General features: G+C 44.0%; 2 pseudogenes; one reads left to right on the forward strand and one right to left on the reverse strand.

Moving 5' to 3' along the window:
- Positions 1-2259: 2259 nt before the first annotated feature.
- LOC147431124 (uncharacterized) lies at positions 2260-2787 on the forward strand (annotated as a pseudogene).
- A 12912-nt stretch (positions 2788-15699) lies between these two features.
- On the reverse strand, positions 15700-23541 carry LOC147431125 (uncharacterized; annotated as a pseudogene).
- Positions 23542-24307: the final 766 nt, after the last annotated feature.

Below are 24307 nucleotides of genomic sequence, written 5' to 3' on the forward strand. Positions count from 1 at the left end.
ATCAGTCCCTCTATCATCCTAGGGTGCTAGTCCATCACAGTGTCCATCCCCTTCACCATCTACATCTTTGAAGTGATTTGTGTGCTTTGAGTCATTGGAATCCACCAAACACTGACATAATACCTCATGCACCTGACGTCCTACTGGTGGTGGGGATGGATGCTATGGAGATGGCCCCATCAATGCTTCCACCCTACCTTGTAGTCAGAGTGCCTTTACCCACCCCCTCTCTTCTCGCTCCCACACTTGCCACAACTTTGCCATCTACCTTGGATTTTGCTCAACTATTGGCCACTCCTAACTTTACACTGTAGGATACACCACTCAACATCCCTCACTTTAGAGTTGCCCCCCCCCCCCCCCCCCCCCCCCCCCCTTGATTCACACTTGTCATCGAGACCCCTATTGTGACCCTCAATGTCAAAATTTATGAGGAAAAGTCTCATTACTATCTGTTATTATGGTTGACAGTCACCACTACTAGCTATAAGAATAAGTTGGGTCGCAAGACCCTCTATTGGTCTTGCCACCCCCAAAATTTTTTACCTCTAAGCATCACTACCAATGTTGATAATTGTGGTTATGAGCATTGATAGATGCATCTATATCATGGTTGCTATTTAGCAACAATGATATGGATGCTAATATCAATGCAAATATCGACGGTTTTGTTGCGATGCATTTTAGAACAATTTTATCAACAATGTGGGCATTAGAAACCCATTTCCATGGCATTGCTATTTGTGTTTTAAGTGTGAAGAGCCCTTAGTAGTGCAACAACACCTCCAATTACAAGGATGTAGGCTTTGCCATATTCCAAGAGATGTAAAATAATATTTATAATAATAATAAAAATAATATTTATTTATATTTTGAAATAACACTTTTTTTCATTAGATTGGAAAAATGCAACCCACCCATAACCTCTAGGTTGGGTAAAAGAAACCATATGAACCTCCTTGAATACTACCTACATGTGAACCGTCTCTAAGGAGCTTGTTTGAATGAGATTATAGAGCTATAATCAGTCTTAATTATAATGGTATTTAATTATGGTGTATACTTATTATATACATCTGTACGTAGGCTGATAGAGGGCAAGCACAATTGGTTTATGGCGTTTGAAATTGAGAGATAGCTTATTGACATTTTATTAGTTGAGAACCCTTCTTGAGCAATAATTATTTTATGTCCAAGTGGACGGTTGTAATCATTATAAGCATTGAATGATATCTATAAATAAGCATGTACAAGAGAAAAATTCTTACTCTTGCACTTGTACCCAGTGCCCCATGTCTCTCTTCTCTTTGCTCCCCCTCTTCTCTCTCTCTCTTCTCTCTCTCTCTCTCTCTCTCTCTCCTGATATGTGTAGCACTTCAATCTTGCAAGTGCACATGGTAGGCTTTGTATTTCTCTCTCCCTTGCTCCCCACTAAGAGGGAAATGCTCACTCTTGCACTTGTACCGAGTGCCCCGTGTTTGTCTTGTCTTCTCTTTGCTCCCCCTCTTCTCTCTCGTGATATGTGTAGCACTTCGATCCAACCTCACAGGTGCACATGGTGCGCTATGTCTTTCTTTCTCCCTTGCTCTCTGCTCATGTGTCTTGGTGAACAACTAGGATATCATGCATAGGTGGGTAGGGTATGAAGAGTCCTTGTAGTATGGTGGCAGGGTCGGAGTAGACTCGCTGTATCACTCTCTGTCTGTCATGCTCATGGTGTGCCCAGATCTGGTGGATCTCCCTCTAGTGTGCTCGTCGGGTCCGGTATCCCACAACTCTAGGTCGTCTCCTAGCTCTAACCACCTCTTCCTGCTGTAGAGTGACCCCTCTATGTGTGGTAGTAATAGGGGGTGTTGGAGTCGCTCGATGAAAAAAATCTGTAAGCTGGGACTATCTATCTCCACTAGGTGATTGTAGCATTAGATCTCTATGTCTCTGCATCTCTAGAAGAAAACATCCAAGCTGTCTCTGGTCTCTGGACTCCATGAGCTCTCTGAGTGTAGGTTGTTCTGAAAACAAGGCAGTGTAGTGGCTCTATTCTGAGAGAGACACACACACACACACACACACACACACACACACACACACAGAGAGAGAGAGAGAGAGAGAGAGAGAGAGAGAGAGAGAGAGAGAGAGAGAGAGAGAGAGAAAGAGAGAGAGAGAGATCTAGTTTAAATATTTCAAACTGAGAGGTCCCAAACTCAGCCTACCTCGCAAGGATTGACTTCTCCCCATTGGCACTACGCGTCTTGGACGTTTATGGGTGCGCGTAAGTCGCTGAAAATCATTGTTTTTTGTGTTTTTCAATGCTCTGCAGTTGCTATTTTTTGGCGGACAGCAGCAGATTTATTGGGTTTTTTGGATGACATCGACATTACGGAGGCTTATACACTTCTCGGAAGTGTTTTGGAGGCATCTCGGGCTTTTTTCTCGAGCTGTTTTGAGGAGGAGTCCACTTGCGGTTGCGTTTCTGTGCCTATTCGATCTTGGAGTCTTGCATATCTCATATGTGGCGTACCTTGCCCTCTGAGGAGGACACTAATTGGAGTTGCAAATTATACTTTACGGCTTCACCATGTTCTCGGAGAGTGCCAAGTTGGACAGTGCTAACTGGTCCATATGGAAGACAAAGGTGCATACTATATGTATGTACAACGAAGTTTGGGATTGGCTCGAGGACGCGGCACAGGCGGTTATGCCTCACCCAGCGGAGGAGGACTATACACATGGAACGGCGGACGAGTGGCAAAAGATAGACCGCAAGGTGTTTACTTTCCTTTTGCTTAACCTTTCTGATTCTATCCTTCAGGAAGTCAGAACGGAGTCACATGCCCATAGTCTTTGGAAGAGACTCTCAGATCTCTTCGTAGACAAGTCTATTGGCTGTATTATGCGATTGGAGAAGGAGCTCTACCAGTTGTAGTATAGCCAATTCAACTCTCTCTCAGGGTTGACCCGCACGATGCGAGAGCTATGGGATGATTTGGTTACGGTCTGAGGCGAGATGACCTCTACTCGGATGGCGCAACAACTCCTATTCAAACTTCCAGACAGGTTTGACTCTTTCTACCAGAGTCTCATTCAGTCAAGGTGTACCACGCAACCCACTTGGGAGGAGGCTCTTTCCCAGCTCATGCAGATTGAGAGCCGAGCCGAGTTTTGTGCCGGAGGTGAAGGTGAGTGTTGGAGTCTCTTTGATTGCCTCACAGGACCTTGCCTTGACCTCTTCACAGTCCGGTGCTTGGATTGTGGATAGCGGTGAGTGTTGGAGTCTCTTTGATTGCCTCACAGGACCTTGCCTTGACCTCTTCACAGTCCGGTGCTTGGATTGTGGATAGCGGTGGGACCACTCACATGACTCCCATGCGGGAGTGGTTTAGTTCTCTTACCGCTTCATCAGATCAATACATTACCTTGGGTGATTCTCACTCGATTCCAGTGGCTGGGACTGGGAGGATTCCTATCTTCCGCTCTTCAGTAGACCCCAAGTATAGTGCGGTTGATGCGCTTTTCGTCCCCGACTTAGCCTTCAACCTTCTCTCAGTTTCCTCCTTGGACACCTTGGGAGCTTTTGTCACTTTTGGGGATGGTAAGGTGATTATTACAGATGGTGCTACAGGTCCAATCCTTGCTAGAAGGGAGCGTGATGGCTGGTTATTCAAGCTCAAGGCTCTACTCTCACAAGGCACGGTTTCATCTACACTTTGGCATGCTAGGTTTGGCCACCTTAGCTATGCGATGTTATAACGCGCGGCTAGGCATTCCTGGGTGGAGGGGCTTCCATCAATTCGCTCTACATCGACGATCTGCACGGCTTGCCATAGACAACAGCAAGCATTCAAGCTTCTGAAAGAGAAGCTTACTACAGAGCCAGTCCTTATTTTTCCGGACGCGAGAAAGTCTTTTCAGGGGCAGTGTGATGCATGTGGCAGTAGTATTGGTGCAGTGCTTATGCAAGATGGACATGTTATTGCCTATGAGAGCAGGGTATTGAGAGGGCCAGAGCAGCTTATGCAGATTTACGCGAAGGAGTTGCTTGCCGTTATTCATGCTCTAGAGTCATGGAAGCACTATCTTCTTGGAGCGGATTTTACTATGCAGACTGATCATTAGTCATTGCGATATTTTCTCACTCAGGCCAAGCTTTGTGAGAAGCATTTGTCATGTGCCAACTTCTCGTCTATGTTTCATTTTCAGCTTGTGCATGTTGCGGGCAAGGAGAACGTGGTAGAAAATACCTTGTCTAGGCGCCCACATGTAGCGACCGAGTTGGATGAGATGCAAGATCATTACAATACAGATGCGGATTTTGTTGAGCCCTATGACGCTCTTTTTCGTGGAGAACATCCTGATCCCTTTTTTGATGTTTCGTGGAAAGCTTTGCGTTTATCGACTTCTTCGACAGAAGGTTATGACAGAGAGTCATGCACCACCCTATTGACTTGTATTGACCAAATTTTGGTAGCATAACAACTCCAAACCGGTCCCAAACAAGTTCCCAACCAAGAACTCACTTGCTTCGACAAAAACCCTCTAAATCCAACTCAAGAAGAGCAATTACAGCTCTCTGGGATTGGTTTTTCACCTATTTCCAGTCCCAACGCTTTCCAAAAGTGTACTCTGACAATTGGGCACTGTTTCCAATGTTCCAGGCATCCATACGACTGCAAAACAGTCCAAAAACGACAATTTCAGGCCGCTGTATTGTCTGGTTATGGCCTGTTTTTGACCTGTTTTCACTTCTCTAGTGTCCCTGTACTGTTCTATGTACCTTGGGCCATGTGGCCCTTGATTCTGGCATGATTCTGAGCACAAAATAGCCCCCAAATAGCTCAAAAGCAGCAGCCAAACAGTGCTGATTTTTGTACCTGTTTGGCGAGGTAATTAACTTCACCTGTTCCTATATAGGAAGGCTCTTGCCTCAGCAACAGAGCATCAAAAATCACAAGATTGTACATGATCAATCTGATGAGCCAGCCAAAAAGCTCAAGAGAAGCATAGATGCCGATTGCACTTCAGAGAAGGTGATTGGGTTTTGCTTCGATTTGAGAAGGCGAGCATGCCTCGTGGAAGATTCATAACGCTTTCCATGTGAGTCTTGTTCGATAGTTTATGGGAGAATTGCGGGAATCAACCTGAGGACAGTCCACAACCCGAGGTTGATGAGCTCGACAAAGTATTACACCCTGAGCAGATTCTAGCCCACAAGGAAAGGCGCCAAGGAGGTAGACTAGTCCGCTGTCGTACGTCCAGGTGGAGATATTAATTAAGTTAAAAGATTGATCAAAGCCGTTATCTGTCTCTTTGACATATATGCCAAATGTGGTGCACTGAAGAAAGCACGTAAAATGCTTGAGGAGTGTGCTTTTGAATGTTGTCTCTTGGAAGCCATTAAAGCATAGACTCAAAGTGAACGGAGGAGGCTGGCTTGGTAGATATGCATATGATTTTAGAACTCTACCTAGTTTTGTGGGAGGAATACCATCACATGATGGCACTTTGGGAGCAGGCTAAGAGCATGGTGGATACATTGGAGGGACGAGGACTTTTGCTGCTCCAATCCCCGACGACCTTACTCCTGTGGGACCAACAAAAGATTACAAGGAAGGTGGCCAGTCAGTCAAGTTTAATACTTTCCATGGTGGGATAGATGAGGTAAAGGCCTTAGCCTTTATCCACTAGTTCGACAACGCCTTTAATGGTGAGAATTTTGCAGAGGCTTCCAAACTTCGCAAAGTCGCTACTTTTCTGAAGGACGATATGCAGTCATGGTGGAATGGCCTTATGAACAACCGCATTCAGCCGAGGACATGGGTGGATTTCAAGAGAACATTTGCAGCTATCTTTATGACTGTGGCTTTTGAAGCGGATGTGATAACAACTTGGAATACACATTCATATCTTGGTTGCTCGACTATGGAATAGTACATATCAAAGTTTTGGAAGGCACAGTTGCTGATGACTTCGTTTCGGAATGTTACTCTTAAGGAGCAAGTTGAGTGATTTGTTATAGGATTGCCAAAGATACTGGGGAATCATTGTATCAAGTTCCGGGCTCGCACTATACATCAGCTAACATTGGTCGACAGGCTTTCTCTATGTATACCAAGACAGCCCAGACTATGGCTGATCTTGATGAACCAGAACCAGAACCAGAACCAGAGATCATCTTCGAGTAGATCCCGTCCATCTACAGGTTTAGTACCTGATATTCTGCGATCAAGGGATGCGGATGCGAGTTCAGAGTTGCAGAGCATGGAGTCAGGTCCGGGATCATCAATTGCTTGTTTTCTTCGATCCGGGGGTAAGGGCCAGTTTTATTACACCAGAGCTAGCTGAGAAGATGGGAGTAAAGACGAATGAGATGGGGCTTGCATATACATCTACTATGACTATTCGTTTCTTTGCAGAGATAGCAGCACCTTTGCATGATGCAAGATGGACATGTTATTGCCTATAAGAGCAGGGTATTGAGAGGGCCAGAGCAGCATATGTAGATTTACAAGAAGGAGTTGCTTGGCGTTATTCATGCTCTAGAGTCATGGAAGCACTATCTTCTTGGAGAGGATTTTACTATGCAGACTGATTATCAGTCATTGCGATATTTTCTCACTCAGGCCAAGCTTTGTGAGAAGCATTTGTCATGGGCCAACTTCTTGTCTATGTTTCATTTTCAGCTTGTGTATGTTGCGGGCAAGAAGAACGTGGTAGCAGATACCTTGTCTAGGCATCCACATGTAGCGGCCAAGTTGGATGAGATGCGAGATCATTACAATATAGATGCGGATTTTGTTGAGCCCTATGACGCTCTTGTTCGTGGCGAACATCTTGATTCATTTTCGGATGTTTCATGGAAAGCTTTGCGTTTGTCGACTTCTTCGGCAGAAGGTTATGACAGAGAGTCATGCACCACCCTATTGACCTATATTGACCAAATTTTGGTAGCATAACAACTCCAAACTGGTCCCAAACAAGTTTCCAACCAAGAACTCACTTTCTTTGACAAAAACCCTCTAATTCCAACTCAAAAAGAGCAATTACAGCTCTCTAGATTTCTGGTTTTTCACCTGTTTCTAGCCCCAAACATTCCCAAAAGTGTACTCTGACAATTGGGCACTGTTCCCAATGTTCCAGGCATCCGTACGGCTGCAAAACAGTCCAAAAACAGCAGCCATTGAGAAAATTCTGAATGTATTGTGCATCACTGTGTTTGCATTCCTGTCAGCTTGGGAGTCAATCTTCTAGTATGTTGTTTGGTGGTTCACTATGAAGGTACCCTTGCCACCCTGTATACAACCAAAGAAAGAAAAACGAGTCTGAGGGGAATCGAACCCCGACACTAGCCATATGAGGCTATCACCAAGAGACTCCCCACCACCCACCCTTATTAGTATGATTTTCAAAAGAATAAAAATATTGACATACAATAAATTGCTTTGAGATAAAATCTTACCCAACATAAGTTGAGTCGTGAGTTGACGTCTAATAAGACTAGTAGTCCTCATCGTCATCTCTGAGATTAATCGTCAATAGAATCTCGTCTTCATTATCCTTGTGGACTTCCTCAAACTCCTCCGCCGTTAAATATGTGTTTACATTCATTTCCATTGTCCGCTCGACATCCATCATGTCTTCCTCTTCAGTGTCTATAGTGTCAGAGCACGAATCATTGTCGTTCTCATCATGTACAATGTCATCATGATTTGCAAGGAAAAGTCTACAATTCTCTGAAGTCGATGTGTCTAGATTCGGGGAAGGATCAATTTCTTCTTGATTTTCTTCCTCAAGATCAACGCTATCAAACAAGTGTCGACCCCTGGGTTGGGCATGCACAACTTGCCACCATGGATGAGCATCTGTATTCTTGAAAAAGAATGCTTGTTCAACATGAGGTGGCAGAATGTAAGGCTCTTTTGTTGCACGCATTAACTTTGAGGAGTCGACGGACCAAAATCTGGATGGTTCTTGTCTCATTGTGGCATTATTGCCTTTATACTCGGCACGAAACCAATCCGCCTTCAAAATCACCTGTCAAAATGCACGAATCAAAACTTTAGACTTATGCATAGCTTCAAGCACTACAAGAGGTTGTGTGCTCTTGTGACGCTGTTAGCGATGGAAATACACTGGGTTTTTATAACCCCCGGCGTCGCTAAAACCGTCGCTACGAGAGCGTCGCTATATGCGTCGCTATGACCGTCGCTATAAGCGTCGCTATATAGCGACGGTTACACAGAAGTCTATAGCGACGCTCATAGCGACGCTCCAGAGCCATAAATAGCGACGGTTATAGCGACGCCCGAGAGAATTTTTTTTTGGTGACAGGGCATTGAATGCCCTGCCACCCATCAACCATATTGTACTTGATTCACTTTTTAAAAAAAGTGCAAGGGTAGATAATAGACCCAAAATAGTCACCCACAAGACGCATTGTTTGCAAAATTGACAAGCGTAAAATTGACAATTGTACACATCATAGGCAAAATGAATTGATTGGCAAATGCAATAATGACAATTGTACAACATCATAGGCATAAAGAATTGATTGGCAAAATGAACTGCGGTGACAAATGTAATAATATACATGGTTCAAAAAGACGTATAAAATCCGTCTCATGATACATAAGCTATGAGAAACCCTAAACTAATGCTATCTAGCTACGGCTAAACTGACGTCGTCTAGTCAGACGTCTCATCGCGTCCAAGCGGCGTATCTGTTGGATTCTGCAAAAAAAGACAATAAGACAGCTTTCAGTAAGTATAAACATATAACGACATTTATAAAACAATACAAAAAATAGAAAAGAGTAAACCCTAATACTAACCATGCCGCCGTGAGAACTGAGAATGTCCATCAGGGCGTTTAAGCCCTTCCTGCCTGCGTACTCGCGCTCGTACGGTGTGGGATCACGTCCTGCCATCGACCACTGTCAAAACATACAAAGATTTCATTATGTTAGAATTAAAAAACTCATAAACCCTAAACTATCGAACATAAAGAGCAATGTGAAAACACTTACAAAATCGGCCTCAAATGATGCCCATCCACCGCTCCCCAAGTGGTGCGAGCTCCCTGCCTCTACTCACGCTCTGGCTGCATCCTTTTGTTGCTTCTACTTGTCGGGATTCTCGCGCGTTGCTTTCTTCGCATTCTGCCAATCTTCTTTGGCCAGCCAATCTGGCCTGTTCCACCCATTCTTGATTGCTTTTTGCACTTCGGAACGCTTGTGTTTGCAGTATTCGCGCATTCGAATCTTCATCAGGTCTTCATTGAAGCGCTGATCCCGTGTTGGAACGGGAAACTCATCATGAAGTATGTTGATGACTCTAATTTTTAAATCACTTGGTACTTCACTCCATTTGTTTAGTATGTAGTGTCTAAATAGCTGAGAGCAAAGACCACGCATGCGCGAGATCACCTTCTTGCCGTCATCATCCATGATGATGCCGCCGCTGAAGTCGACGGAGTAAGGCAAGCCCTCTGGCCGGTGACGCATGAACCTGGGTGTCCCGCCAGGGGTCTCTAGCGGCGTGTCGATGGGGGTACGGTCGCCAGGTGTCTCCACCGGCGTCTGGGCCCCGAAGTGAGGAGTGTCGAGTGGGGTGGCTCCTGGCGGAGTAGGTAGAGGTGTGTAGCTGCTAGGAACAGTCAGCCGCGCAAAACCTGGTGTAGATGGCGATGCTGTGGCTGGTGTGGGGGCGGGCAAAGAAGGGGAGGGTAAAGAGCCTCGTCGAACACGAGGCGGTGTGGAGGCATCGGCGGCGGAATCCCCACAACAACCGCCACCACCACCACTCGAGCGCCGGTGTCTAGACGAGTGTGAAGATATGCCGGTGTCTAGACGAGTGTGAAGATATGTGCCCTTTGTCGCTCTTGCTTTGCATCCTCATATTGTGAAATCCACTTTTGCATCACTGGATTGTGAAGCATGCAAAATCGGTCCACATTAGAATGCCTCTGATCAAAGCATTCCGTCGTCCTGTGTGTCGGCTCATATCCACCACCTCTATGCCAATCCACAATTGTTGTAGCTCTTCCAATAGTGGACGAAGATACACATCCATATTCTCCACTTTATATTGCCATGGCACAATCAAGCTTAGCCATAGGTGCCCCTTCTTCATAGTCAACCACGGGGGAATGTTGTAGTTGACGATGACAACGGGCCATACACTGTAAGATGTTGATCTTTGACCAAATGGATTTACGCCATCCATAGCCAGGCCTAAGCGCAAATTTCGAGCTTCCCTGGCAAAATCCGACCATGTTCCATCTATATGTTTCTAGGCTGCGCAATCTGCAGGAATTCGTAGCACACCATCCGAAGATTTATTCTCCTCATGCCATGATGCTAGGGCGGCCATGGACTTACATTCGAAGAAATGCTTGATGCGAGGAAGCAGAGGAAAATGTCGCAAAACCTTTTGTGGAATTTTTGTCCCGTGGAGATCTACTCGATATCTTTCGGAATCACATTTCGGACACTTCTCCATGTCTATGTATTCCCCTCTGAAAAGAATGCAGTCATTAGGACAAGCGTGGATAGAATTGTAATCCATCCCCAAGTTTCGCAAAATCTTTCTTGCGTCATCTCGGGAATCTGGCATCACATTGTCAGCTGGTAGTATGTGCTCTTTAAGCAATCTACACAACATAAAAATACGATACAGTCGTGTAAAAATCTATCAGATCATTATACATTTAGAGTTTTATTAAAGTAAACTAATTGTAATAGATCACCTGAAAAGCGCTGTGACGCTAGTGTCACTCCATCCAAAATTTGCCTGCATGTTGAGAAGAACCAGGAGTGCTTTCAATCTAGACATACGTGCTCCATTATACAATGGCGTATCGGCTTCACTTTTCATATCATCATAGATAAGCCTTTCTGAATCCATGATCGTCTCGATCATTTCATCAATCTCGGGCTCAAACATTGCCTCGTTGGGAATGTGCTCTGCATGATCATCCCCCGAGCTGTTAGAGGCTACATCTTGTGGCCTCACATATGCTGCTTGACCAAAGCGCCTGCGAACACGTCTATTGGGTTGCAAGATTGCTGCCTGTTGGCCAGCGTCAGAGTCCGACGAGTTATAATTGGCAACAACTCGATCTATAATAGATGGATCGAACTCGCCAAATTCGCGAACGTGCTGCAAAGAAACACGTCTTGTCCGTCGCACAGCATGCTTGCATTGATTACAAGGACATAAGACCCTCGTTGAGAGATAGGTGTTTCGGTTGGACGGTCCCACATCCTCGTCACTACTCATAATGAGGATAAAAATCTTATAACCTGGACAACAAATTTAATATTCTATTGTCATTCTTCGTCTTATCTCTCTCTCTCTCTCTCTCTCTCTCTCTCTCTCTCTCTCTCTCTCTACCTCACATTCTCTAGTCATGTCCAATCCCCGCACACCTCGGTCTAGAGGTGCACGGAGATCAGAACCACCGGGTTATACTCTCGTCTTTATTGGTCAATACCTATATTTGTGGGTACAAGAAATCTACAGACCCACGTCTACATGATACTGCATGTAGTGGACAAAACCCCTTTGCCTCTTCTCTAGCTGTAGCACTTCACAGCATCTTAACATCTTTTCACAGTAGATCTTTTCACTGTTCGTCTAACTCTAAACCCTAAACCGTAAGTAATTCTTGCGTGGACTCGATCTAACGTAAATAAGCGTAAATCTAAATAAACGTAAATCTAACTAAAAATAAACCTAAATCTAATTTAACGTAAGTCTACATCTAACCTAATCTTTAACGTCTTTTGGGATAGTTTCCTACGACGTTAAAACTCTCTTCTTCTTGTGTGTGTGTGTGTGTGTGTGTGTGTGTGTGTGTGGGTGTGGGTAAACCTAAATAAACCTAAGTCTAATCTAATATAACATAAATCTAAATCTAACGTAAATTATGTTATATTAAAAACAAAGAACTAAACTAACAGGGATTATAAGAACCTTAAAACTGATTTAACACATAATTTTTCACATAACTCGGCAAGAGTTGGCATTCTCATCACTAAAGATGTGAGAGTTAACTTCCGGCGGTGACGCTGTCAGGAGTTTTTTGGAGCAAGGGATTGCGCATATGTACATACCCATGCATGGTGCATCAAATAAAGTATTGCCCATTTTCCAGAGCCAGGTGGTTACGTGGGGCCCACATGTGTACAGGTAGGACACCATGTACATAGTGCATCGATTTTCATCGTTACTAGTACCATTGTGTTTTTCTACAATAAGGAGGAGTTGGTAGCACGTAAAACTTCTCGAGGAAGCTATCCGCGGGCCGATGACGTGAGGTCAGCAGGTGCGTCAGATGGCATCTAGTGGCGTCAGGAGGGCGAACGAGGTCAATATTTGCACGCAGATGAGGACGGACACAACGTGGGTGTTTTCTTGTGAGAGTTATGCAGAAAGGTCATTATTAGGACCACTTTTTGGGGCCACTTCACGTGGTGGCGAGATGCATTATTGGAAAAAAGCTGAGTGCCAGGTGTGCGAATGATGCAAAAAGGTGACAACTATGCACTGCGAGGTCAGTTTTTGGCCTGTTAGGGGTCCGTTTGAGGTCATCTAAAAGGCCAAGGGTGCCCAACTAATAAAGCTAAGTGTGGAAACTGAAAAAACTGAGAGAAGACCAGAAAAAACGTGGAGAAGAGAGGAGGAACAGCCGCAGGTGTGTTTTTGCCCATTTTGGAGCCTGTTTTGGCCCTAAACTGCTCATCCGAGGTCGGATTTGAGCACTTTGACATTGTAGACTGGGGTTTTGGGCCGTTCCGGACGCGATGGCGCTGTCCATTTTGCCAAATTCCTCACTCTTTTCCTGCTGTTTTTCTGTGTAAGTTTCTCCTATGAGCGAAGTTTCTGCTCCAGTTTGTGATTGTATCTGGCTTATTTTACCCATATTGTGTGAGCTGTTTTCCCCATTGGTGTTGGCCCAAGCTCATTTGTATCTAAACATTAGAAGTTCTCCTCTTTTGAGCTGAGTTTTTGTGTGTGTGTGTGTGTGTGTGTGTCTGTGTGGAGTGGGCAAGTGGATAGTCTCTCTCCTCTCACTCCAGAGGTGTGTTCCCTGTCTCGGCCAGGTGTGTTGTCTAAGCCGAGTGGTGCCCCATAGTGTGTGTGTGTATCTTTCCAAGAGTGTTTGTCGGGTCGTTATAGAGGCGTTGTGTGTGTTTTCATCCCGCTCACATTCTTTTGGCGCCTCCACGGAGGATCTTCTTCGAGTACCTTCTGCTTCGAGCTTCGAGCTTCGAGCTTCGGGATTACAGGTTGCAGGTTGCAGATTACAGGTTACAGGTTATAGGTCAGGAACAGGGACATGGACAGGTACAGGTGATTCACACAGGTACAAGTAGCTGGAGTATAGTGATGTCACTTGCAGTTGTTGTGGGAATGCATCACTTGGCGCCTATTTGAGCGCATTGTCTGTTGGATTGTACGTTACTTGTGGAAACTGTCATTGTACGCCTTTGTGGAGCCATATATGGTTTTATTTGGCAGTCCCAGCCATTTCTGAGACTTGGTCTGGAAGATAGTCATTTCTGAGACTTGACTATACGCGATTTGCATTAGCCTTCGTGTGAGGGTCGATAGCGTGAGGTTTTTATTGAGCTGGGGGATTCTCAAATGTGGAGATCCTTTCGGTGATACAGGTAGCTGGAGCACCCTTTTTGTGACCTCGCCATAGGCTATATACTAGTGAGTCCTACTTGATGCTCGGGTTCTATTGTTGACAGTTTATGCATACAGATACAATCTATATTTTGGGTTCCTACTGCTCTACTTCTGGGGAAACTCTGTCGAAATTTTCCCAAGTTATGATGGCTGGTTTTTTGGTATTTTGAGCCATTTATGCTGTTATGCTGCTGAAATTTTGGCAAAATCAGAGGTTGAGTCAGGTGTGCCTTCTTGGGAGCTTCATGGTTGGCTTTAATGGATGATCAAAATGGCCCTCAGTTCACTCCTTTTCATTTAACTCAAAGAATTCAGATTAATGTTCATGTGTCCAGGAAGATCTTTTTCCAGCAGCGCATAGTCTTTATGTTTGGGCCAAGAAGATTGAGAGAGATCCTGGAATGTCCTTTGCCTGTTGTAATTCCGATGATCAACTATGAAAACTCATTTGATGTGCATGTGTTTGTCCTTATCTAAAGTTGAGCTCCATTGAAGTTTCTGGGGATTGGGAAGTGAAAAGTTTTGGGTTCTTGCACGTGTGTTCGAAGGGGTTCTCAAAGCATCATAATTTGGGTAGCCATGGCTTTCTCTTATCCCGAGTTTCATGGAAGAAGTGATGAAGATGTGGAAGAATTTTTGGAAAAGATGGAGGTTGCCTGCATTAGCAACCAGATTCATGACCCTACGCAAATGTTACGCCTTCTCCAAATTTGTTTGAAGAGTGATGCACGAGCTTGGTCCAAAGCATTTGAAGAGGAGTTGCGTATGGCTGATCCACCTATAAGATTGAGTTGGGACAATCTAAGGCATGGATTGGAAGTGGAGTTTGTGAAGATAGAAGACCCTGACAAGGTGTGGCAAGAAGTACAGGCTTTGGTGCAAAAGGAAGGTGAGCCAGTAGATGCGTACATACGTAAGTTTTCATTGGCATGGGAGCGAATGTGCAAGGCTTTAGCACCACAGGTACCCCCGCCTGACATGATGAAGAAGGACAGGTTCTTGGCTGGTCTTTGGGAGAATATACGTTGGAGAGTGGAGCTAAAGAAGCCTAGGACATATGAAGATGCACTAGAGGTAGCAAGGAACAAAGAGTGGAAGCTGAGGAAAATGAGCCAGTTAGGGGTGGAGTCTTTGCCAATGAGGTCTGAATTTCAGCCTATAGAGTCTTTACAAGGGCGCATGTCAGGGGTTCATCATGAACCAGTGGTTCCTGTTACTACTCAGGTTATGCCAGCAGTGGTCACTACAGCAGTGCAAGATGATGGCCTAAGGCAAGACATGAGGCAAGTGGTTGATCTGATGAAGAATCTCAGCCTAAACATGCTAGGTCAAGTGGGAAATAATCGAGGTCGAGGGAGGTTTGCAAATCAGCAAGGAGGTGAAGAAAGGCCTAGGAATGGTGTTGGACAAAGCAATGGTAGGTTTTGGAGGCAGACGCCCACATGTTATAATTGTGGAGAGTTGGGTCACATCAGCCCGCAATGTGATAAGCCACCAAGGATGGGGGGAGACATGTATCCATTGCCAAGACAGGTGCTAACTAGGTCAAATGATTATGGCATCGAAATTAAGGGAGACGAAGGAACCAGTGGACTGACCCAGGAGGAAAAAGGGAAGACAAAAGTGCTAAGTGTAGTCACCTTGGAGAAGGCATCAAAGCTAGAGGATACATTAGTGATGCCTATTGGGAAGAGGACCACAGAGGAAAAGGAAGGAAGAAGTGCCCCAGGTCCTAGTAAGAAGAAAGGAAAGAGCCATGAAGGCGAGGATGTCAAGGCCAAGAGGAAAAGGAGAGCTCGTCGAAAGTTTCATGTTTCAGATTTTCCACTAGGGGATGGGCAATTAAGCTATGACTTGAAGGAGGATCTGACGAGCAGGAAGGCAGATGTTACTTTTGGGCAGCTTATAGAGATGGTGCCTAAGCTAAAGCGACAGTGGAAGAGGATGGTTAACCCAATGGAGAAAGAGCCAGAGAGAGGTTCAGTGAAGGTGTTGGCAATGGACGAGCTACCAGACATTTGTCCAATAGTAGATGTGTGGCATAAAAGGAAAAATTTGGGACAAGGTTATGTGGATGGAGGAGCCCAAATATGCGTCATAACACACTCATGCGTTGAGAAGATGGGTCTCACAGTGGCTGGGGTGTCAGGTTTTCGGATCAGATTGGCAAACCATCAAAAAGTAAAATGCTTGGGTGTTGTAAAGAGCTTAGAAGTGGAGGCATATGATGCAAAGGCAGTGGTTGATTTTCATGTGATGCCAGCAGGGTTGGGAGCATATCCTATTATACTGGGCAGACCATGGTTACGTGCAGTGGGAGCTGTTCAAGATTGGCGACATGGTACGATTAGCCTCTATGGAAAGACAGGTACCAAGAAGCTTTATAATATGGACACAAGGAAACGATTAGAGGAGCTTTATGAAGATGAGGATGAGTCTAGTAATGAAGACTCTTCCACGGTGACAGATGAGGACAGTGATAGCACTACCAGCAGTGATGAGGATGCTGATGTTGCATTTCTTTTGATGGATAAAGAAATCCAGGAGTGTGGTTTAGTCGCATTTGCGAATGAGGTTGAAGATGAAAGTGAAGGGCCTTATGAAGTGATTGAAGGGCTGATGAAAACCAAGGTTGAGTTGTCAAAGAAGCAGGAATTGATGACACAAATGATCAGTGGAGACCTCTCAGCTATGGAGAAGGATATATATTTGCATATGCTGGCTAGTTTTCCTGATTTGTTCATTACTGCATATGAAGAGATCAGAGGGTTCAAGGGTGAAGAGATGCATATAGAGCTGAAAGAAGGTGCTAAGCCAGTGCGGCAAAGGCTAAGAAGGATGGGTCAAGAGCAAATGGAAGCCTTGCGGGTAGAGGTGGACAAGTTATTGAAGGCAGGGTTCATAGTCCCTGTGGAGACCACAGAATGGGTGAGTCCAGTAGTAGTCAGTCCAAAGAAGGATGGGAAGTGGAGGATTTGTGTAGATTTTAAACCCTTAAATGCAGCCACTAAGAAGAACCCATATCCTCTTCCATTCATCGATCAGATCTTGGATTCAGTGGCAGGTTATGAGAGGTACAGTGTGTGTGATGGTTTTTCAGGCTATTTTCAATTGAAGATTGCTCTTAAAGACCGCACAAAGACAACTTTTATTACGCCATGGGGCTGCTATTGCTACACAGTATTGCCATTTGGGTTGTCAAATGGACCATCTTTCTATCAAGAAAGAGCAAATTGGGTGTTGGAACCATTCATTGGTAGTTGTGTTAAGGCTTTTATGGACGACTTCTGTGTCTATAGCAGTAGGGCTGAGCATCATGAGAAGTTGCAGATGGTATTGGCTCGATATGATGAATGTGGAGGACAACTAAATCCAAAGAAATGTCATCTAGCACAGCCAAGGGTGAAGTTATTGGGCCATATGGTGTCAGAAAATGGCATTGAGGCTGATCCAGATAAGGTTAAGTCTATTATTCTTCTTCCATCACCTATGAGTACGAAGCAATTGGCAACCTTTATACACAAAGTGAAGTACATGGCACGGTTTATTCCATTGTCTTCGCAGCTTCTTTATCCATTACAGCAAGTGGCAAAGCATGATCCATTGCAATGGGATGACAAGTGTGAAGAAGTGTTTCAAGAGGTAAAAGAGGTGTTAGGGGGGTTGTCAGCCATGCAGGCTCCTGATTGGGAGAAAGTTTTTTATGTAAATCCATCAGTAGGGGATGATGCCATTGGAGCCATGCTATTGCAAAAGGGGAAGGGCAGCCATTATATGAGGCCAGTGTATTGTGCAAGCCGAGTGAAGTTGGTAGCGGAGAGAAAGTTATCGGAAGTAGAGCTAGTGATGGCCAGTGTAATATTTGCTTGTCGACGATTTCGTCATTACTTGCTACCACGGCCTTTTGTTTTCTTGACGAGTTATGCCTTTTTGCCACAGTTAATTAATGGTATTAACATGTCAAATGTGGTGAAGAAATGGGTAATTGAGCTGCAAGAGTTTGAGTTCTCTTTTCTAGTGGAAGATAGTACAAGGGCTACCCTAGCTGATTTGTTGACCTACAAGGAGAATCCCCTTATTGTTAAGGAAGAGGTGGTGAGAAAGGTAGTTGAAGAAGTGCCACAGATCAGCAATGCACATGTGTTGTTCTTTGATGGTTCATACAGAAAGAGCCATGATGCAGCTTCAGGGGGTATAGCACTTTATGATCCAGAGGGGAAGCTAGTATGCAAGAGAGGGTTCAAATTGGATGCTCATAGTAACAATGAGGCTGAATATGCTACATTGGAAGCCGGATTACACATTTGTTTGAAGCATGGGGTTCGAAGGTTGAGCATAAAAGGTGATGCCTTGTTAGTGGTGAAGCAAGTGTTGGGTGTGTGGAAGAGCAAGAACACCTCATTGAAGGAAATGTGCTTCAGAATTAAAGGCCTGTTAAAAAAGTTTGAAGCATGGAGTATCAGACACATTGAACGTGCTCTAAATGGAGAGGCACATGAAGCAGCTCAAGGCATGATTGGGGAGCTATTTGTGTTGAGGACCACTTTACCTCTTTATCATGGCCGGGAAAGTTTGGCTCAAGAAGAGGAGTTTTTGCTAACAGGAATCATTCCAAAGGAGATTCAGAAGTCTAAGAAGTATGGCTTTGTGCGTAGAGCATACAGGTACAAATTGATTGGTGATGTCTTATACATGAAAGGGGCTGATGTCGTGTTGAGACGTGTACCTTGGCGGGAGGAGCTTTACAGAGTGTTGGAAGAGAATCACGAAGGCGCATGTGGTGGCCATTTTGCTCTAAAGATCACCTTGCATAAGATTTTGCAAGAGGGGTATGTATGGCCTAGTTTGCACAAGGATGTTCACCATTGGTGTAGGTCTTGCAATAGGTGTCAAGCATTTGGGAAGAGAGTGTTGAAGCCAGAGCTACGAAAAACCATTATGGCGTTTGATGTGTTTGAAAAGTGGGGAATTGATGCAATAGGCCCGTTACCTATCACAAGCAGGGGCAAAAGCTATATTTTGACGGCAGTGGACTATCTCTCTAGATGGGCAGAGGCTATAGCAGTAAAACAGATCACTGCAAAGGATGTGGCAAAATTTGTGTATGATGAAATATGTTGCAAGTTTGGGGTGCCACTGGAGTTACTTTCAGATAAGGGGCCTGGCTTTAGAGCTAAACTGCTAGATTTTTTATGTGCAAAGATGAAGATTAGGCACCAGCATACCACTCCTTATTACCCGCAGTGTAATGGCTTGAATGAAAGATTCAATGGTGAGTTGGTATAGATTCTTTCGAAAGTGACAGAGCACCAAGGAAAGAATTGGGATTTGGAATTGCCTAGTGCATTATGGGCTTACCGTACTTCGGTGAAGACAGGTACAGGGTTTACTCCATTTCATTTGGTGTATGGAAAGGAAGCACTATTGCCTGTGGAGGTAGAGTTGCCTGCGGTCAAGATGTTAGAGAAGTTGCTTGGGCCTCCTAGTGATGCATTCAAAGAGAGGCTCTTGCAGTTACAAGAGGTCCAGTTGGATAGGATGAGCGCTTTGGAGCATTATGGGCAGAGGCAGGATAAGGCTTTGACAAAGCTAAATGAAAAGGTCAAAAGTAAGGGTATCAAGCAACATGACTTGGTTTTGCGCTACAACAGTAAGCTGGACAACACCTTCCAAAAGAAGTTTCAAATTAAGTGGGAAGGCCCTTTCAAGGTAGTAGAGTGTTTTCCAAATGGCACATATCAGCTGGCTAACCTGGATGGTGTTCTACATAAGTCAAGGGTAAATGGATTGCGTCTTAAATTGTATCATGCTAGATTGATGATGGTGGAACAAGATGAGTTGTCGGTGGAGCAAGAAATGTTGGTGAAGGATGAGGAGACTTGTGATGCGGCGAGTCTCATATCTCTCTTTGCTGCTGCTGATCATGAATGATCTAGCAGGCTAGGGGATGGGCAAATTATGTCAGGAGTTTTTTGGAGCAAGGGATTGCGCATATGTACATACCCATGCATGGTGCATCAAATAAAGTATTGCCCATTTTCCAGAGCCAGGTGGTTACGTGGGGCCCACATGTGTACAGGTAGGACACCATGTACATAGTGCATCGATTTTCATCGTTACTAGTACCATTGTGTTTTTCTACAATAAGGAGGAGTTGGTAGCGCGTAAAACTTCTCGAGGAAGCTATCCGCGGGCCGACGACGTGAGGTCAGCAGGTGCGTCAGATGGCATCTAGTGGCGTCAGGAGGGCGAACGAGGTCAATATTTGCACGCAGATGAGGACGGACACAACGTGGGTGTTTTCTTGTGAGAGTTATGCAGAAAGGTCATTATTAGGACCAATTTTTGGGGCCACTTCACGTGGTGGCGAGATGCATTATTGGAAAAAAGCTGAGTGCCAGGTGTGCGAATGATGCAAAAAGGTGACAACTATGCACTGCGAGGTCAGTTTTTGGCCTATTCGGGGTCCGTTTGAGGTCATCTAAAAGGCCAAGGGTGCCCAACTAATAAAGCTAAGTGTGGAAACTGAAAAAACTGAGAGAAGACCAGAAAAAACGTGGAGAAGAGAGGAGGAACAGCCGCAGGTGTGTTTTTGCCCATTTTGGAGCCTGTTTTGGCCCTAAACTGCTCATCCGAGGTCGGATTTGAGCACTTTGACATTGTAGACTGGGGTTTTGGGCCGTTCCGGACGCGATGGCGCTGTCCATTTTGCCAAATTTCTCACTCTTTTCCTGCTGTTTTTCTGTGTAAGTTTCTCCTATGAGCGAAGTTTCTGCTCCAGTTTGTGATTGTATCTGGCTTATTTTACCCATATTGTGTGAGCTGTTTGCCCCATTGGTGTTGGCCCAAGCTCATTTGTATCTAAACATTAGAAGTTCTCCTCTTTTGAGCTGAGTTTTTGTGTGTGTGTGTGTGTGTGTGTGTGTGTCTGTGTGGAGTGGGCAAGTGGATAGTCTCTCTCCTCTCACTCCAGAGGTGTGTTCCCTGTCTCGGCCAGGTGTGTTGTCTAAGCCGAGTGGTGCCCCATAGTGTGTGTGTGTATCTTTCCAAGAGTGTGTGTCGGGTCGTTATAGAGGCGTTGTGTGTGTTTTCATCCCGCTCACAACGCTGCCTCATCTCCATCCACATCTGACGACAGCAATTGGCCCTTTGGACCGTTCTTGCTCTTGTTACTAACTTTGAAGTTGCTGTTGAATGACTAGAGGTTGTCTAGATGGACATTGTCGGGGATGTAGTGACTCTTGCCGCCCTGAAGATCCACCTTCTTCCCTATCTTCTGAAGACATTTCACCAGTACTTTTGGATCGACGGAGCCCACCATGAGTGAAGGCATCAATACCCTATATTCCATTGAGGGCTTTCTTCACCCGCTTCATGCAGGCATCGCAGTCTATGGAGACCTAAATCTAATCTAATATAACGTAAATCTAAATCTAGCGTAAATAAACGTAAATCTAACTAAAAATAAACCTAAATCTAATCTAATTTAACTTAAATAAACCTAAATCTAATTTAACGTAAGTCTACATCTAACCTAATCTTTAACGTCTTTTAGGATAGTTTCCTACGACGTTATAACTCTCTTCTTCTTGTGTGTGTGCGTGTGTGTGGATGTGTGTGCCAATAAAAAGAGATAAATGGTATAACCTTTCTATCACCCATGCCAAGTATGATAGATTGGTTATGCCATTTCCCTCTTGAATAATAGGTATTGATTTCAACTCCTCGTCGGCTAGATCTTTAGGTCTTTTAATTTTAATTAGTTTTCTACGACGTTAAATTAGTTTCTCTCTCTTTCTCTCTCAATGTGTGTGCGTTTTTTTGTTTATGCATGTTTTCTCTCTCTCTTCCTCTCTCAATGTGTGCGTGTTTTGTTTATGCATGTTCTCTCTCTCTTTTCCTCTCTCAATGTGTGCGTTTTTTGTTTATGCATGCTCTCTCTCTCTTTTCCTCTCTCAATGTGTGTGTGCATTCTTTGTTTATGTATGTGTGTGCGTTTTTGTTTATGTTTGTACTCTCTCTCTCTCTCTCTCTCTCTCTCTCTAAAACACTATGTGTGTGTGTGTGTGTGTGTGAGAGAGAGAGAGAGAGAGAGAGAGGGAGAGAGAAAGAGGGGAAGGGAACATGAGAGTGAGGAGAGGGAAGGAGCATACCTGGCTCTCCTTCCTCTCCTCGTGTGTGTGTGTGTGTGTGTGTGTGTGTGTGTGTGTGTGCAGAAGAAAGAGAGAGAGAGAGAGAGAGAGGGAGAGCGTTACCTGCTCCTTGCTTGAGGGCGCGGAAAAACTCAGATCTGAGATCTGAGTTTTTGGGCGCTCTCTGTTATTTTTTTTAGCCCAGCCGGCGTGGCTATGAGCGTAGCTATGAGTGTCGCAAATTTACAAGTAAATTTGCGACGCTCATAGCGACGCCGGGATTTTTTTTTTGAGCGTCGTTGTGTGAGCGTCGCTAATATGAATAGCCTCTTGTAGTGAAGAAACTACATGTTATTGATTCATGAAGAGAGATTTCATTTTACCTGCTTGAAGATACAATACGATACTTCATAAATACCGACAATGGTTCCCACATAACCAAGTTCACTGTCTACAAGATTTGTGTGTCTTGAACTGGCACGTGATAATTGCTTGAAAGAGGGAGCAACGCAAGAATCCTGAGTTAGACGTAAGTTGTTAATGTCTTTTATCCGAAGATGTTGCCCATAAGTCCACATGTTGGTATACATTCGAGCCTAGAACAATAAATAAATTATATAAGAAAAAAGAGAAGATTGAAGCTTATTTAGTTCAATTTTTGAAACCCAAGAAGTTACCTTTCTTTCACACCCGATCATATACTCTCGTTGTTCCCTTGAGATTGACTCATATCACGAACCGCACGTTGCATACGGGTGTATAACCAATCCGTGAAAGAAGATACATTCTGCTTGTTATTTACATTGGTTTGACATCTAGATCTTCTCTTTTTACGTCTGCCAACTCGTTGGTTTGCAAGCTCCTCTTCATACTCATCAATAAATTGTTGCATGCATTCGCTATTATAGACAATGAAAGTAGAAATATCCAAATTATCTTGGATGCTAAGTCGAAAAGAGACTCCCGTACCAGACAGTACCTCGTCTGACATGATAGAAGAAGACTCATTTGTCCATGCACGCGGAGCTTCAGAGTCCGTTTGTTCAAGATATTCTGAAACGTAATACATGCATTCTTCAAGCATCCATCCCTCTGCCATTGAACCCTCAGGTCTTGGTTTTTGACGTACATAACCTTTGAGTACGCCCATAAATCTTTCGGCCCAAAACATCCATCGATTAGAAACAACACCGACGAGCTCTATCTCGTCCACTAGATGGACCAGAAGATGGACTTGAATATCAAAAAAGGATGTTGGAAGTTCCTTCTCCATCAAACAAAGAAGCTCTATACATTCACGCTTCTTTTGTGGAATTATTTGTTTGTCGATCTCTTTAGATGTAATCCATCTATCAGTAAGTTATCAAGAAGACATTAGAGAATGATTCAAATAAGTTATCAACTAAAAATTCTCATTGAAAATTAAAGAGCCATAAATATATACCTTGCAAGCGATCCAAGACGATAAATTACATCTCGAACTCCTTGGGTAGTGCACCCGTCAATAATAAGGGGTAGAACATGCTGCATACATGATTCATCCAATCAAGAAAATATACAAGAAACTAACTATTTACAAAGATCGTTGTAGATTTACCTTCACAAAGTTGTGCCAATCATGTGTTTTTAAACCAGACAAGCTCTTGTCATCTAAAGTGAACATGTTTCTACAAGATACTCCATATCCCGTAGGTGTACGAATTGACCGAATCTTCATGTTAACTGCCTACAACTCTTCTGCCGTAAGTACCCATGGAGCAGGCTCATAAGTTGTCTCATTTCGAGTTTCATCATAAAGTGGCCATAGATTGGGCTTTGAGTTTTGATCTTTTAAGTCATGTCTTGCTGCCGCTGTGTCTTTTAAGCCAACGAGGTGTTTCCATAATGAATGACCAACATTCTTGAATATGTGCATCGGATCAAGAAGATGACATATCTTCAAATCCTTCCAATATTCCAAAGTGTACCATATCGAAGGACTTTGAGCTAAGGAACGTTTTCCTCTGTCTCACGCCTTCACACCATTATCATCATCGTCGCTTATGATCTCAGACTCCGGATCAATAGCGGGTCCAACAGTCCACTTTAGATACCAATCCTTTGGTGTCATTGGTATTGGACATCTTCCTTCTTCTACCAAACCATTAAAATGTATGGCTTGCTTTCTGTTTCGTAGATGATGATCTTCAGGTAAAAATCGTCTATGTCGAAGATATATATTTTTGTTGAGATTTTTGCTATAAATCGATTTTAACCAATCACCACAAACAGGACAAGCTTTATAGCCCTTCGTACATATCCTTGCATGAAAAAAATAATGAAGGTGATTAGCGCATTAAAAATCCTAGCATATGAGATAATTTATATATAAAAGCGCATTTACCTTGCAAAATCCATATCCTGGAAAATCGTGGATAGTCCATGCTAAAATTCCACGAAAAGTAAATTTTCTCTAATCAATGCTTCTAGACATATCAACGACA

The sequence above is a fragment of the Adiantum capillus-veneris genome, chromosome 21 (assembly GCF_014529385.1).
Source record: "Adiantum capillus-veneris isolate H3 chromosome 21, ASM1452938v2, whole genome shotgun sequence".
NCBI classification, from domain to species: Eukaryota; Viridiplantae; Streptophyta; class Polypodiopsida; order Polypodiales; family Pteridaceae; genus Adiantum; species Adiantum capillus-veneris.